Here is a 17,251-nt window from a genome sequence, read left to right as displayed (position 1 = left end):
AAGGCTTCACTGAAAATACTCAGCAGCTAAGCCAGCATTCATGGAGGAACGGAGATAGATAATTCAGGCCTTAATCCACAGATGCTGCCTGATCTGCGTATTTCCATTTTTGTTTTCAGATTTCCAGCATCTGCTTGTAGTTTGCTTTTGCTTTACATTGTTTTTTGCAACACTGAATTGTATAAGCCCCTAAAGATAGTGCTCACATGTGTTGTGAGATTGTAGAAATTTTATATGCGTTGCACCCACTTTTCATGTGTAAAACTGACACAATGATGACCAATTTAGCATTGGGATGGCCTGCGACCAATCTGCATGGACGTTTGGCCAACTGCTCAGTTTGTCAGGCCCATTTTCTAGGCATCCCATAACATGTGATAGGCCTCAAATTAATATAAGAAAGGAGCCCATCACCTGTTGAAGGACCCCGTGCCAATTTGGGCTGCCCTGAGTGCAGCAGGCCTCAGCCCTGTTATATTCAGGTTATCCAGGTACGCATGCGGCCTAGCTAGCAGCCGCCACTAGCTTACTTTTAAAGTGGAGCCAGGAGGAGCCCCTGCCATGGAGGCAGGCAGCTTGAAAATAAATATTTCCGTCCAGGAGCTCTCCGTGGAGGTGGGGAGGCACAAGCAGCATACCCTGAATACGTAGATGAGGCATCAGGACCAATTTCTAGTGATCCTCAGGCCTAAGTCTTTAGGCATAAAGTTTGTCGCCTGAATCATTTGCCATTCTAAAGCAACAACTTGCATTGATATAGCATCCAAGACACTTCACAGGAAAATCATCAAACTAACTTTGACACTGAGCCACTTAATGGAATTCCAGGGCTATTTTTCCTTGACGTAAAACTTAAAAATTCCCATTAAAATCTATGACGAAGTGGAGGAATTTGGGAAAATGCTGGGAATTGTTTCTCGTAAGAGGAATCTGTATTCCATACATAGTTCAGCTAACTAAATTATCATTAGAGACTGAAAAGGTTACATTAATATTTGCTGCTTTTTTGATTTATTACCTCTTGCTGTGTTAGAGGAAGCATCTGTTATGACTGGTTTTTGAAGGTAAGTTTAGGAAATGCTGGGAGCCATGCAAGCTGTGAAAGCGTGCAATTAACACCAGTCAAAGTAAATGATCAAGGAGGGTTTTGAAGCGACTTAAAAGCTGCATTTAGAATCTAGTTCTGGTGCGAAGTACACCTTTTTATTAAAATACATTTTAAATGAGTTCTAAAGATAAAAATGTTGCCACAGAGGCATTTGATAGGTGGAGGTCTGAATGGTGCTCATTAGGTTGCTTTTTATACCTTCTTTTAAATATGTTCTCAGCAATGTGACAATTATAAATTATAGAACTCTTTTGGAATTAAAATGAGTCACTAACCTCAGGTTGTTAAAGAGCTGGATGATTAACACCGATTTAAAGTAAACTTGAAGGTCAATGAAATGGAGGGGAGACGAGGGAGAATTTTGGTAGAGCTATGTCTTTAAATATCAGATGTGTTGTGATTGGCCATTGGGCCTAACTAGTCCATGTTGGTGTTTATGCTCATCCCACCCTTCATGTAACACTATCAGCATATCGATCCAATCCTTTCTCCCGCATGCAATTATCTAGCTTTCCTGAGAGCTCCACAATTAAAGTATTGTCTGTAGTTCGGGCAAAGACAATTAAGAGCTAAATAGTTGAGCTGGGTGGATGGAACATGTTGAATTGAAGTTGCTTTCAGGAAGTGAATATACTGGGTAAATCACATTGAAATGGCAAAGGGGCCACTAAAATGGATTAATTTAGTACAGAGACCAGCAAAGGAAACATATCTTGGGGTTCTGGTTCCCTCTGATTTATGCATTCTTGGATTATGGCTATGGAACTTGCAGACATTTTGGCTGGGATTTTATCTGGGTGACGGGCCTCGACCCCCGGCTGAAGCACCACCGAGAACCTCAAGTTGCCTCTTCTGTGGGAGGCCTGCCGAATCAAGTGCCAATTAGGCACTTACGTGGACAGTGCTTGACCTTCCACGGGATCAGGGGCTTCGACAACGTATGTCCCGCCCTGAGAGCTGCTGGCCAATCAGAAGCTGGCAGCTCTTTAACTGAGCAGCACTATTGCGGAGGTGGTTGCTGATAGATCACCCACCTGAGGCCTAGGAGCGGCAAGTGGTAGGCCAGGGTGGGAGGGGTCTTGTGGTATAGAGGTCATGGGGGAGGGGGATGTAGAGGGTCAGCAGCAAGGGCAGGGGTTGGCTTTCGGCCCCCCGCCCATTTCCCGATGCCGGGTCCCTCGTGCAGGCACTGAGTGCCTTTTAAAGAGGGACCCCTCCCCCATCCCCACCCCCACACCCACCCGCAGAACCGGCAAGCAACCCACAGGGTTTTTCTTGCCATGCTTCCCATGTGGCAATGGGCCCACCTGCTAATTGCGGCAGGATGAGGCCATTAATTGGGTATTAATTGCCCATTTAAGGACCTTAATTGGTGGCGGGACAGGAAGGCCATTCACAGACCTTGATGCCCCAGACAATTTCGGCAGAGGCAGGATGGTGGAGGGGTCCCCCACCCCACCACCATCCCACCTGATTATATGCCCTCTCGGCTTCCAAACCTGCTGTGGGAGACAGCATAAAATTCTCCCCTTTTAGTACTAAAATCATAGGCTTAGATAAATGACTGAGCCCACAGGAATCGTTCACTATTTAGTGGCGAATGTTGTTTTACTGTATGATGGAAACTAGTCCCAAAACGCAATAGGATGGGAATAGAGGGATATGGACCCCGGAAGTGCAGAAGGTTTTAGTTTAGGCAGGCATCAAGATCGGCGCAGGCTTGGAGGGCCGAATGGCCTGTTCCTGTGCTGTACTGTTCTTTGTTCTTTGATGTCTGCACTTGTGGGGGTTATCCAGTCGAATGCCAAGGAGATGAAATAGAGGCTATATTGAGAAACCAGGTAAAACATACACAGAATAACTGAACAAAATGGTGGGTGCTTAAAAAGATTGAAAACTGCATAAGATCCTTCCTAAACAAAATACTTGATATAGCAAACAAAAAGTGAAATTTACGAAAGCTTCAAAATGTTATATATTGTAAAACAGCTACACAAGTCTAAATATTCAAGATGGATAAAGAATTGACTGAAGCAAAGGAAGCTGCAGCTTTCCGTTAGGGGAGTGTCATCAGGCTGAGGTGCTGCACTGAATGGAATCATGAGCCTCCTACTGATTCTGATCTATATAAATGATCTGGACACTTTCAATCACCCCATCTACCTCCTAATGTTTCTCCAGTTCTGCAACTTGCACCCAAACCCCCCAAACTCTTTCTCTAAATTTGGCCTTTTTGCATCCCCTGTACTTTTTACCTCCTTTTTTCCCTCCATACCCTCATTCCCCCTCCCCTCAAATGGTGGCTATGCTTTTACCCACCCAGGACATGTTTTGGAATGTTGCCTAAGACCCTCCACTTGGTCTCTGTGAAGGATCTTGACACAGGTTTCCACATTAAAGATGCTTCATTTTGTCCCTTTAGTGAGAAAAGAAGGGAACTCTACTTTATCCACATGCGATTAAATTTCCTAGCAGTTTAGAAATCTTGTCGTAAGTGGGAGCTATGTATTTATGCTAAAATAAAAAGAGAAAATGCTGGAAATGCTCATCTGTGGAGAGAGTTAGCATTTCAGGTTGAAGACCCTTTGTCAGAATGTATTTAAGCTGTTTACTTGCATTTACTATTGACTTGACAACATTTAAAATTGACTTTCAGGTTGTTGGGCATTAATATTACGTGCGGGGGCTCATCAGAGCCGCCCTCCCCATATGTGGGGAGAGGCGGGACATTCGGCGCAGTGAGTTTTTGACAGTTGTGCAGCAGATGCTGGGACCCTATTTTAAGCGCCCCAGCATCTGCTTCCTGACAGCTGTCAAAGAAATACTTACCTGACCGCTGACAATCTGGTTAACTTGTCCAAGTTCACAGACCTGAAAGTTAACTCTGCTTCTCTCTCCACAGATGCTGCCTGACCTGCTGAATGACCCCAGTACTTTCCACTTTGCTGCCACATACTTACCCTGCTGTGTCCCAGTGTCTTGTGAAGTTGTGATCCTCTTCCACTCAAGTGTAACATTCCTTCTTATAGGCGTGCTGCACCTGGGTGAATAATCTTAAATTTACACATTCCAGGACGTGAGACTTAAATAGACCATAAAAGGTATTACAGAGGTTTACAGAGAATACACTGACACAAATGGGAATGCATGGGTGTCACAGCAATGTAAATACGTCTTTCATTAAATGTTCCTCACGTGTGTCCTTTTTTCTCTGTGCGAATGATGTGGGCTAGCATGTAGCACCAATGTCAATCCCTTTGCACCATTGGCCCTTCAGGAGAGCCAAAGTATGCAATAACATCATTGCCATGCCACCATTACTCATGAGCATCTCCACGGATGCAGTTACATGGACATTGGCTCAGTCAGCTGCTGCCTCTAATGGTTTACACAGGGATGCTGCAGATGTGGACTGGTGCACAGCAGGTGGGCGAGGGTGATGTGTGGCTTGCAGAGTTCAAGTTGGTTCCTATGGAGCAGACAGCCTTTGTCTGATAAACCACTTCTGTACATCCCTAGCTCACTGCTAGCTCTGCGTGCGGAGCCTGAGTGCCATCTGCCCTCCCATGCGTCTTTGGCCCTCTGGGCTTGGCTGTGAGAGTCCGTCCTGAAGCGGACATACTCGCTGGCCCTCCGGTGACCTCCCTGATACAGCGGTGCACTGCTGACTCCACAAAGGTCTCTGGGCCCCTTAAAAGCTGCAGAGGCATCCGCTTGAGAACCGCTGCCACTATGAGGAACAAAGGCATAGGATGTCCACCAGAGCTCATGGGCTGCAGGTCATCCTTGAACAGGGCACAGAGACATGTCACCACCCTCTCTACATGTGCAATTACCTCTGACACTGGTGCTCTGACATCTGATGGCATGTCATGTGGGGCCTGTAGATGCACGGCAAATGTAATGGCGAGCTCCCCTTGGGGGCTGCTGCTCACGACAGGGGACCTCTATGTGGATTGCACCTGCCTGTTGATATTGCCTCTGGCGCATGTGTGATCCTCTGCACGTGAGGATCCATAATATAGGATGAGCCAGACCTATTTCCATGTGATAAAGTTGAACCCTGCATGTATTCAAAGGTTCCTAACAGGGCAGGGATTGGTGTTGATGGGTACATCAGCTGCTTTCCTGGATCAACTATGTGGCAGGCATTGCCCGTCTTGGCCAACACTGGCACAGCATGTCTACATCAAGATCCTACCAGCTGGATCAATTGCCCCCACCATCCACATAACCTTAATGCTCCTGCACTTTCTGGCACCTTCCCAACACACAGGGTGCCTATTGTGCCATTTCCCCACAACATGATTGAATTCAAGGTAGCGTTTGAAAGTGAAAAGCACGAATCAGCTACTAGAAGTTTAGACCTGGGTAAGGCTGACTTTACCGTGTTGAGACAGAGACTGTATACGGTAAACTGGATAGATCTATTAATGGGTCAAATGACTGAAGAACATTGGAGAATATTTAAAGAAACATTTAATGAAATACAGAGCGAGTATATACCCCTGAGAGAAAAAAGCTCCACTTCACAGAAAAAACAGCCATGGACAACTAAAGAGATTAGGGATTGCATAAAACAAAAAGAAAGAGCTCACAAAAATGTAAAACGCAGCACAGATTCGGCCGAATGGGATCGATACAAAGACCAGCAAAGGGTCACAAAGCAGCTTATAAGAGCTACTAAAAGAGATTATGAAAGGAAACTTGCAAGGGACATCAAAATCAACAAGAAGAAATGTTATAGTTACATAAGGGGAAAGTGGGTGGTCAAGAGCAATGTAGGCCCACTAAAAGCTGAAAATTGAGATATTGTCATTGATAATGGGGAAATGGCAGACATGTTGAACAATTACTTTGCCTCAGTATTTACAGTTGAAAAGGAGGATAACTTGCCGTAAGTCCCCAGAAATTAATAGCCGATAGAGGACAGGCATTTAATACAATTAACGCAAGTAAAACATCAGTAACAAGGAAATTAATGGAACTAAAGAGTGAGAAATCCCCAGGACCTGACGGTTTCCATCTGAGGGTGTTAAAGAAACCAGGGGAGCACATTGTAGATGTCCTAACTATAGTCTTTCAGAGTTCCCTAGATTCAGGAGTGGTCCCTCTGGATTGGAAAATTGCACGTCACTCCACTTTTTAAGAAGGTTGAAAGGGGGAACCAAGGAAATTACAGACCAGTTAGCCTGACATCTGTGGTGGGCAAGTTGCTGGAGTCTATAATCAAGGATAGGGTGACTGAACACCTAGAAAAAATTCAGTTAATCAGGGACAGCCAGCACGGATTCACAATGGGAAGGCCATGCCTGACAAATCTCTTTGAATTTTTTGAAGAGGTGACTAAGGTAGTGGACAAGGGAATGTCTATGGATGTTATTTATATGGACTTCCAGAAGGCATTTGATAAAGTCCCACATAAGAGACTGTTAACTAAGGTAGAAGCCCATGGATTTGAGGGCAAATTGTTGACATGGTTAGGAAGTTGGTTGAGTGGTAGGCGACAGAGTGGGGATAATGGATAAGTACTCCGATTGGCAGGATGTGACTAGTGGTGTCCCGCAGGGATCTGTGTTGGGGCCTCAATTATTCACATTATTCATTAACGACTTGGATGATGGCATAGTAAGTCATATATCCAAATTTGCTGATGATACAAAGTTAGGCAGCATTGTAGACAGTCTAGATGATAGCATAAAATTGCAAAGAGATATTGACAGACTAGGTGAGTGGGCAAAACTATGGCAGATGGATTTCAATGTGGGCAAGTGTGAGATTATCCATTTTGGATCAAAACAGGATAGAGCAGGGTACTTTCTAAATGGGAAGAGGTTCAGTACGGTGGATGTCCAAAGAGACTTGGGGGTTCAGGTGCATAGATCTTTAAAATGCCACAAGCAAGTGCAGAAAATAATCAACAAGGCTAATGGAATGCTAGCCTTTATATCTAGAGGATTGGTGTATAAAGACACAGAGGTTATGCTGCAGCTGTACAAAACCCTGGTTAGACCCCACTTGGAGTACTGTGAGCAGTTCTGGGCACCACACCTGATATTGGCCATAGGGGGAGTGCAACATAGGTTTACAAGAATGATACCTGGAATACAGGGGTTAAGTTACGAGGAGAGATTACACAAATTAGGCCTGTTTTCGCTAGAATTTAGAAGGTTAAGGGGTGATCTGATTGAAGTCTTCAAGGTATGAACAGGAAAAGACAGGCTAGACAAAGATAAACTATTTCCATTGGTTGGAGATTCTAAAACTAGGGGGCATAGTCTAAAAATTAGGACCGGATCATTCAGGAGAGATGTTAGGAAGCACTTCTTCACGCAAAGGGTGGTAGAGGTTTGGAACCCTACTCCCATAAACAGCAGTTGAAGCTAGAATAGTTGTTAATTTTAAATCTGAGAGAGAGATTTTTGTTAAGCAAAGATATTAAGGGATTATGGGCTAAAGGCAGGTATATGGAGTTAGGCTGCTGATCAGCCATGATCTCATTGAATGGCGGGACAGGCTCAAGGGGCTGAATGGCCTACTTCTGTTCCTATCTTCCTATGTTCCTATACACAGAGCGTACACTGTTAACGGAGGGATGGTACATGGTACCTCCCTTCATGCCAGTAGAGCTTTCTCTGTAATCCCAGACCTCCTCCCTTTAAGAATGCAGAGTTAGACCCCTGTGTATTCCCCTCCCTTCTCCCTTCCGTAATGCAGAGTGAGACCCCTGAATAACACAACTTGCCTTCGCTGGCACCAACTTCAGCCTCTGAGGACCCGCCGGCTTTTCAAATTGTGAACGGGATGGCACGTGACGGCCGCCCATTCAGCGACAAATCCCGAAGTGTCAGTGGAAAGGGCAGCGGGTTGCACAATCAACAAAAGTAAGTACAGTTTCCCATATGCTAATTGTGGTGCCGTCGCTATGCGGCGGGGGGCCGCAACGAGGTCCCGCCGCTGGTGGTAATGTGCGGTGGGACCTTCTCGATGTCGCAGGTCAAGGCGGGCCTCTCTCCGCAGCATTTTACTGGCCCCCGCGCCACAACCCACAGCGTCGAGGGGCCGGTAAAATTCAGCCGGCACTCTGTAAATAAGACAGATCAGGTGCTTTACAATGATTGCAGTCAAATTGAACCTTAATTGCACTGCTTCACAATGCATAATGAATTGGAGCATCTCATTTATTAGGTGGTGGCCCATGTGTATGGGTCACCCAATATCATGGACTGCCACATAACTCAACAACAACTTATATTTATATAGTACCTCTAATGTAATAAAACAAAGTATGACACCGAGCCACATAAGGAGATATTAGGTCAGATGACCAAAAGCTTGCTTAAAGAAGTAGATTTTAAGGAGTGTCTTAAAGGAGGAAAGCAAAGTGGAGAGATGGGGAAGTGTAGGGCGGATATTCCAGAGGTTCGGGTCTAGGCAGCTGAAGACATGGCCACAAGGTTGGAAAACATAAAATCGGGAATGCTCAAGAGGCCAGAATTAGAGGAGTGCAGTTATCTTGGAGGGTTGTGGGGCTGGAGGTGATTACAGAGATAGGGAGAGATGGGGGTGGGGTGGGGTGGGATGTGAGGCCATGGAGGGATTTGAAAACAAGGATGAGAATTTAAAAATTGCTTGACTAGGAGCCAATGTAGGTCAGTGAGCACAGGGGTGATAGGGGAACAGGACTTGGTGTGAGTTAAGACACGGGCGGCAGAGTTTTGGATGACCTCAACTTTACGGAGGGTAGAATGTGGGGGAGAAGGCAGGAGTGCATTGGAATAGTCAAGTCTAGAGGTAATGAAGGCATGGATGAGCGTTTCAGCAGCAGATGAGCTGAAACAGGGGTGAAGTCAGGTGATCTTAGAGGTGGAAAGAGGTGGTCTTCGTGATGGCACAGATACAACGTCAAAAGCTCATCTTGGGGTCAAATGTGACACCAAGGTTGCGAACAGACTAGCTTAGCTTCAGACTGTTACAGGGAGAGGGATGGAGTCGGTAGCTAGAGCAAGGAGTTTGGAGTGGGGACTGAAAACAATGGCTTCAATCTTCCCGGTATTTAATTGGAGGAAATTTCTGCCCATCCAGTAATGAATGTCTGATAGTTTAGCAACAGTGGAGGAGTCAAGAGAAGTGGTGGTGAGGTAGAGCTGAGTGTCGTCAGTGTACATTTTTAAAATTCATTTCATGGGATGTGGGCATCGCTGTCAAGGCCATCATTTGTTGTCCATCCCTAAATTGCCTTTGACAACTGAGTGGCTTGCTAGGCTTTCACATGTGAAACTAACGTTGTGCTTTCAGATGATGTTGCTGAGGGACAGCATGCAAATGAGAAATAGGAGAGGGCCAAGATTAGATCCTTGGGTGACACCAGAGGTAACAGTATGGGAGCAGGAAGAGAAGCCATTGCAGGTGATTCTCTGGCTAAGATTAGACAGTAAAGAATGGAACCAGGTGAGATCTGTCCCACCCAGCTGGACGACATTGAAAAGGCATTGAAGGAGGATGATGTGGTCAACCGTGTCAAAATCTGCAGACAGGTCGAGAAGGACAGGGAGGGAAAGGAATGCACGTTCAATGTTGATTTTAAACCCTTGAATGAGGTGGAGAGGGAGGAAAATGAAATTAATTTGAAGTGATAGGATCTAAATTTAATGTGGGTTTTTTGTCTCTCCTCACAGCAGTTACTTTCCGTTGTTTGAAGCAAAGTTGGCTGACAGTAAATTGCCCCCAATGCCATAAAAATTACAGCATTTTTTCAGCAATGGCTGCTGGCTAATATAAAAGTAACACTTTCTGTCTTAAATCACTGCTGTATTACATTGTGGTATTCTGCAGAACAAATATTACATCAGAAAAGTTGTGTTTTTGGTGAACAGGCTTTTGTAACTAATTTAGGTTGATGCCTGTGTCTATATACTACAGTTAGATCTTTCTCACCTGCTCTTACAGACATATGTGAGGCGATCCAAGAAAACCTGATGTGACAGGTATGATGTAAATTTGATCAGCAAAGACTCTGTGCTTTAGAACTGGATTTTGATGCAATCCTTATCTGTTTTTGTTCTTCTTTCGCTGAGGTGATGCTTAAAGATTTGTCATTCAGATGAATGAAGCAGCAACCTGTTAAGTAATGAGTCCATAAACAGCATTCCATCATATTTCCTATGCTGGAACGGGTGACAAAAGGGAGGGGGGGGGAGGTGGTTTGCGGCCTTCTGCCCCATAGTGGTGGGGTTTGATTTACCAACCTATTCCTACCATAAAAACCTTCCCTTGGGCAGCTGAAACATATGCCCGAGTCAGACAGTAGGTCCTTTTAAATATGCAAATCAGATTTCTATGGCATAAATAAGACACTCTTTGTCATTTTAGGAAAGTACTCCTAAGAGTACTGGGCAGAACAGCCACCTCATTGGCTCCACCACCACTAGTTGGCCATCTCATCTGAGAGGTGACACTTCAACACAACCTCAGAATTGCACTGGAATACCAACCCAGATTTTCTTTTTGCATGCACTAAAGCCTCCAGAGTGGGACTTAAACCCAAAGTCTTTCCAACTCAGTGGCAAGGTGCTCCCCACTGAGCGATAACAGGGTTGTGCAAGGAAGGGTTCTGATGAAAGGTCATTGACCTGAAATGTTAACTCTGTTTCTGTCTCCACAGATGCTGCCTGACTTGCTGATTGGTTCCAGAATCTTGTGTTTTTTATTGCGAACAAGGATCTTGAAATCAGTGTGCTGGTGGACAGAGAGACATTGGAGGTTGGCGAGGTGAAAGAAATGGCTGGGTAGGATCTTCTGTAGGATAGTAAGCAGACCACAGAATTGTGGGTGAGTTGGAGTTTGTTGAGGAATAAAGAGAAATATTGGAGATATTGAGCCTTGAGCTATTGAATAACAAGGAATGGCTGCTGTATGGAGTTTAAACATTATGCTTATGGGTGAAACAAAAACTGTGCTTTGAAAATCGTACATGATGGCTGTTACAATCCAATCAATGGTATAATAAATTTGTGCTGAACTACACTAACCTTTTCATGCTTGATGGTTTCCAACATTAATATTCTTTTACGAACATTATCAATTGTAAATAATTCACAACTATGGCCCCTCCAGGCATTAATTATAAGCCACGTGTTCTTTCCAGTGTTTTAATTAAAAATCTTAAAGTATCAGCCATGAACATAACCATCAGAATTCTGCTTCAGTTGTTTAATAGATCACAAAATATGAATAAAAGAAAATATCGTGCAGAATATTGAGAATGGAATTGATATCTGAGCTTTGCATGTTGCACTTGGGATATAAGAAAATGAATACAAATGCTAAAATTACATACAATTCTGCTATCAGACCTTGTATGAGGCAGATTTCATTTGATTTAGAATTTGTTCTGCAATGGACAGCGAAGCAGAGTTCCTGATCTTTAATTCCACTTTCAGTCAGAACCATAATGTGCTCAATCTGACTCCCCAGCCAAGCCGGTCATGGTATATTATAGGAAAACAGTGAAATGGGAGTCAAGCTCATTGATTTGAAAGGCTGATAGCCGTGGAGCTTTCTATAACTGACCTCCTTTGCCAGCCATTCGCTGTTGTGGATATTTTTCTGCATGTTCTGTGTATAGATAAACTCAAAATTCGCTGGGGTCAGAGGCACAATGGCGATGTAAGGACAAGTCCAGTTCAAAAGTAAGCTTACAATTTTATCGCCACAACTATGTGCAGAAGCATTATTTTGCGCATGGTCACAAAGAACCTTGGTATGTTCACTGCCGTGCAGAAATGTTTTATTTGACTGTACATGAGGGAGAAAAATCTTGTTTGTGTGAAAATGTATTTTTGGTCAAATAAGATGGAAAATGAACAGTTCTTTGTTACTCATGACAGCCCCAGTAAATGAGAGAACACTACTGGTTGGTAGAGGGGAACAGCATCACCATGGGAGGTAATTTTCCAAGGTCCAAATCTATATTGGCAGCGATGTTTCTAGTTTTCCTAATTATGGGTAGACTTAACCTGCTCAGACAGCTCTGCATTGGATATGGGAATACTAAAGAGAGAGACTTGCATTTCTATAGCGCTTTTCACCACCTCAAGACATCTCAAAGCTCTTTACACTTTAAAAGTACTTAATTGGCTGTAGTTATTGTTGTAATATAGGAAGTGCGGCAGTCAATTTTTGCACAGCAAGGTCCCACTAACAATAATGAGGTGATGATTATATAATCTGTTTTTAGTGATGGTTGAGGGATTAATATTTGCCAAGCTGTTTTATTTTCTGCAAGTGTTGGATACCTGCATAGTGGTTTGCAGCTTTCTGATTTAAAGGAACCTTTCTAAAGATTACAAAGGTCAGCAGACAAAAAATGAAGATTATCACTGACTTTTAACGAGCAATGTAAGAAGTCTCTGAGGATGCAGTTATTCACCCATTGCTGACACTTCTATGAAATCAGCCCTCCGGCCTGCACCAAACACACACAACTAATGGCCAGGAAAATCTCAGCTAGTCCATCAAGCCTGCCACACTCTACACTGGGCAGACGATCAAGGCCAAATTCTGCTTCCCTGCCCTGACCTCCAGCCCCGCCTCCCCCGTACCCACCTCACACCCACCCCACAACCATGTAATGTCCCGGAAGAGACAAGCAAAAGAGGAAAAATCCCAGAAATGGGGCAGATTCTACAGGCCTCTCTGCATTGTAAGGTGCATCTAACACCATGATCATACATCAGATCTGAAGACACCTTGGAAACTGCATTAAATAATTTGAAACTGCCTTATTGCATAATTTGAAAACTCAACAGCCAATATGTGAAAGGACAACTCTTATTCCAGGAAGTATCTCCTAAATGGGAATAAAGTTTTAATTTTCTATCTCTTTAATTTCTTGCTTATTGAAACACTGACCAACTATGGCCAATGAAGTCGTAGAGCTGGCAAATCCACTGCCTCACACAGCTAATTGAAAAAGGACAGAGGCAGTCACGATAAGAGTTGAGAGAATTTTGAATAAGATCATAAACCATATTAATCTGTAAATGTGATGCTCATGTGCACATATAAATCTTTAGCGCTTCTTGTTCTGGAGGCTATTGATCACATTTTTTTCAATAAGTGTGCACAATTTTTGTGACTGAGGAAAACTTCTGACTGACCAAATAACAGTGTTGTGGATCTCCATGTGTATGATGGTTTTCCTCTCTTCTCCCATCTGATTTTGGTCCCTTTCCTCGGTGATTTGCCTAATATAATGTATTGCAGCCTGTGACCTATTTTCAAAGTGAGAGCACGTCAGGAAATGCTGTTAGGAGGCTGACTTATTCTCACCCCTCCTACCCTCTAAAACTAGTCTACTAATCTCTTACTAGCAGTGGCTAGAATGGTTTCAGAGATGGAGCTACAGAAGCTGGAGGTCCTCCGAATGGGGCACACACCGTCTTCAGCTGCTTCTGGCATGGCCCCGCGTGGGCGTCCGCTACGTGTGCTGGAAACCTCCCAGCTCGTGCTGTCATGGCGTCATTCGGCCATTCCGGTTGACTTGTCACTATTTAAAAACTTGGGTCACGCTGGTCCAGTTAACCTTCAAGACAGGCAGAACACCATTGTTCCCTCTCAGCTGCACAGCTGTGCAGAAATCCGAAAGTCCCTTTGCAGGCCGCGCACAAGACAGCCTCTTTAAATCACTATGGATGCATGGGCTGCACAAACATTTTAAAGGGGCCACGCACTTAAATAAATCACCCGCGGACTCCACAAAAAAAAAAATTAGAGCACTAACTTTCTTTAAAGGGCCAGGCACCCAACTTGCAGGTAAGGTCATTTAGAATAACTTCAGCTCCTGCAAAGTTTCTGGAAGTAATGTGGAATGTTTTTGGAGGTGTTGCGGTGAGTTGCTGGATTTGACATGGAGGGTTGTTATTGCCTCACCGGAACAGCAGAGATTTTAGTGACCTGTCGCCACAAAGGCTGCAACAGGTATGGGAGGCTGCAGTTGCAGTGCCTCTGGGTCAGCAGCACAACAGGGAGTTGGAGCAGAGGCTACGGAGAGGGCAAGTTCTGCGTGATGCCTTCTGCCAACTTGGAGCCGGACTCCTCCTTGTTTCTCGACAATGACAGAAGGCTGCCTGGCAGGCCAGCCAAGGCACCCAGCATCTCGATGTGCATCCTGTATGTGACTTTGCTATTCAAGAAAGAAGGAAGGCCGAAAGCAGGAAACTAAAGGCCAGTTAGCTTGATATCTGTCATAGGGAAGATGCTGGAATCTATTATTAAGGAGGTTATAGCAGGTCATTTAGAAAATCTCAATGCAATCAGGCAGAGTCAACATGGTTTTGTGAAAGGGAAATCATTTTTTAACTAATTTGAGAGTTCTTTGAGGAAGTATAAGCAACGTGGATAAAGGGGAACCTGTGGATGTGGTGTACCTGGATTTTCAGAAGGCATTTGACAAGGTGCTACATCAAAGGTTACTAAACAAAATAAGAGTACAAGGTATAAGGGGGTAATATATTAGCATGGTGTTACAACCAGGTGAGAAGGGGTCTAGGGGGTGCCTCTCAGCCTTTGCCTGGTTTAACTGTAACAGGGTTTAATTTTTAGAAAAAGTGTTTTAGCTCCCCCTTAATGAATCTTGTTCACCGCTTTCCAATTGTAAGGCAAAGAGATCAATTCAGACAGGTTTTCTTAGATTTTAAACAAGAAAAGTCGAAGTTTATTAATCTTAAACTCTAATCTGGTTAGCGACTACGAATATGCAATGCGACCACAATAGCATGCATATACAATAAACATCCAGGCAGATAGAGACAGAAAAGTAGAAAAGAATAAAGTGGAAAAGTTTGAGGCAATAAATGGGTTTCTATTTTACTGTCCTTTGAGTTTGCTGTGATGTCTTTGGTTGCCGGTCAGGCTTGCAATTCATTGGGGCCCAGTGCACACTTCAACTTATTTCAAGGACTGAGTCTTTTCTCTCTTGAGGTTTACGTGTCTTCCAGTGGGTTGGGAGAAAGCGAGAGAGAGAGAGAGGCTTCCTTGCTCCAGCTTCAGGTTCTCTGTGGCACAATTCAAAAACACCAGGTTGCCCAGCAGATTAGTCATGTGACTAGCTGGTTTGACCACTTCTATTTGTGGATTCTGCCATAGCAGTCATCCTGGAATGTGAGCATCCTCATCTTCAATGTCTGGTGATCACAGCCCATTTTGGGTTAAGTGGACCAGGGAATAGTCCTTTGTCTCTCCAAGTACTGTCTGTTAGTATGCAAATCTTTTTCCAGCCAAGTGTCTGGTGATTTTTTTTAACAAGTCCTTTCTTCACTCCAGCAACAGTTTAAAATCAATGTCCATATGACAAAGTTAATATGCCTCATTCTTGGCAGGTGGGGGTCTGCATGACAATGGATAGAGGATTGGTTAGCTAACAGTAGGCATAAATGGGTCATTTTCAGGTTGGTAAGCTGTAACTAGTGGAGTGCACACAGGGATCAGTGCTTGGGTCTCACTATTTACAATCTATAGCAATGACTTGGATGAAGGGACAGAATGTATGGTTGCTAAATTTGCTGATGACAAAGATAGGCAGGAGAGTAAGTTGTGAAGAGGATGTAAGAAGTCTTCAAAGGGATATAGATAGATTATGTGAGTGGGTAACATTTGGCAGATTGAGTATAATGTGGGAAAGTGTGAACTTGTCCACTTTGGCCAGAAAAATAGGAAAGCAACATATTATTTAAATGGACAGAGATTGCAGAACTCTGAGATGCAGAGAGGTCTGGGTGTCCTAGTACACAAAACACAAAACGTTAGTATGCAGGTAGAGCAAATGATTAAGAAGGCAAATGCAATGCTGTCTTTTATTGCAAGGGGAATGGAATATAAAAGTAGAGATGTTTTGCTACAGTTGTACAGGACATTGGAGAGACCACATCTGGAGTATTTTCACAGTTTTGGTCTCCTTACTTAAGAAAGGATATATTTGCATTGGAAGCAGAAGGTTCACGTGACTGATTCCTGGGATGAGAGGGTTATCTTATGAGGAAAGGTTGGACAGGTTGGGTCTGTATTCGTTGGAGTTTAGAAGGATGAGAGGTGAGCTTATTGAAACATATAAGATCTTGAGGGGACTTGACAGGGTGGATGTTGAAAGGATGTTACTCCTTGTGGGAGAGACTAAAACAAGGGGGCACAGTTTAAATGTAAGGGGTCTCCCATTTAAGACTGAGATGAGGAGAAATTTTATCTGAGGGCCGTGAGTTTGTGGAAAGGTGGAGGCAGGGTCATTGAATGTAGTCAGTGACCTACATACAGTCAGTGTCAGTACAGGCAGACAGCAACAATTCCCTTCCACTGAATGCATCTCCCCTTTTTAGGGGACCAGGCTGGCCGCACCACGTGAGATGAGCACATGCTGCTTGGCCCCCTGCTGAGTGCACAGGCAGCCAGGAGCATGGGCCATGTTCAGACCAATGCTACAATCAGGTAAATGAGGAGGCAGTACCAAATGTGCCTGCTACCTACCCTTGCTACAACAGGCATGAGCAGGTCATGAATCACGACCTCCCCGTGCCAAAAGACTGTGCGGACTAATTTTTAGTCCAAAGGTGTAGTTTGCAGGTGAAACGGGTGAGAGGGAAGCAGCAAACTTAGGCTTCCGCTCGCTGTCTGGGCTCACAGCCACTACCTTTACCAACAGGACATTCAAACAGCCATCAACCTGTTCTCCTCATGGAATCAATAAATATAAATGTAAATATCATCGAAACTGGTGAGGTGTTAAAGTGACATTGATTTGTTATTGGTTGAATACTGCTTAATTATATTTTGCTGTTAGAATCAAATTGTGCATTCTCCCTGCTTATTTCCAATTATGTTTTGTGCTAGTTTATGAAGCAATGATGCAGTGTTATGGCACTCTCACTGCAGAGTTTCACTGAACTCGTCGCTTATCCCATGTCAATTCACATATGTAGGGTTTGGGGTGTCATTTTGACATAGGGCAGATGTCAGTACAGCTACTCATTATACACCTCTCTTGATTTTCATTTCCATTGACTTTATAGTTCCACCACCGGTCCACATGATAGAAGATTAAGGGGTGAAATGATTTCTTCTGGTGGGAGAGTCCAGAACAAGGGGGCATAA

Source organism: Heterodontus francisci, chromosome 24, assembly GCF_036365525.1.
Source record: "Heterodontus francisci isolate sHetFra1 chromosome 24, sHetFra1.hap1, whole genome shotgun sequence".
NCBI classification, from domain to species: domain Eukaryota; kingdom Metazoa; phylum Chordata; class Chondrichthyes; order Heterodontiformes; family Heterodontidae; genus Heterodontus; species Heterodontus francisci.
This window is presented reverse-complemented; position numbering follows the sequence as displayed.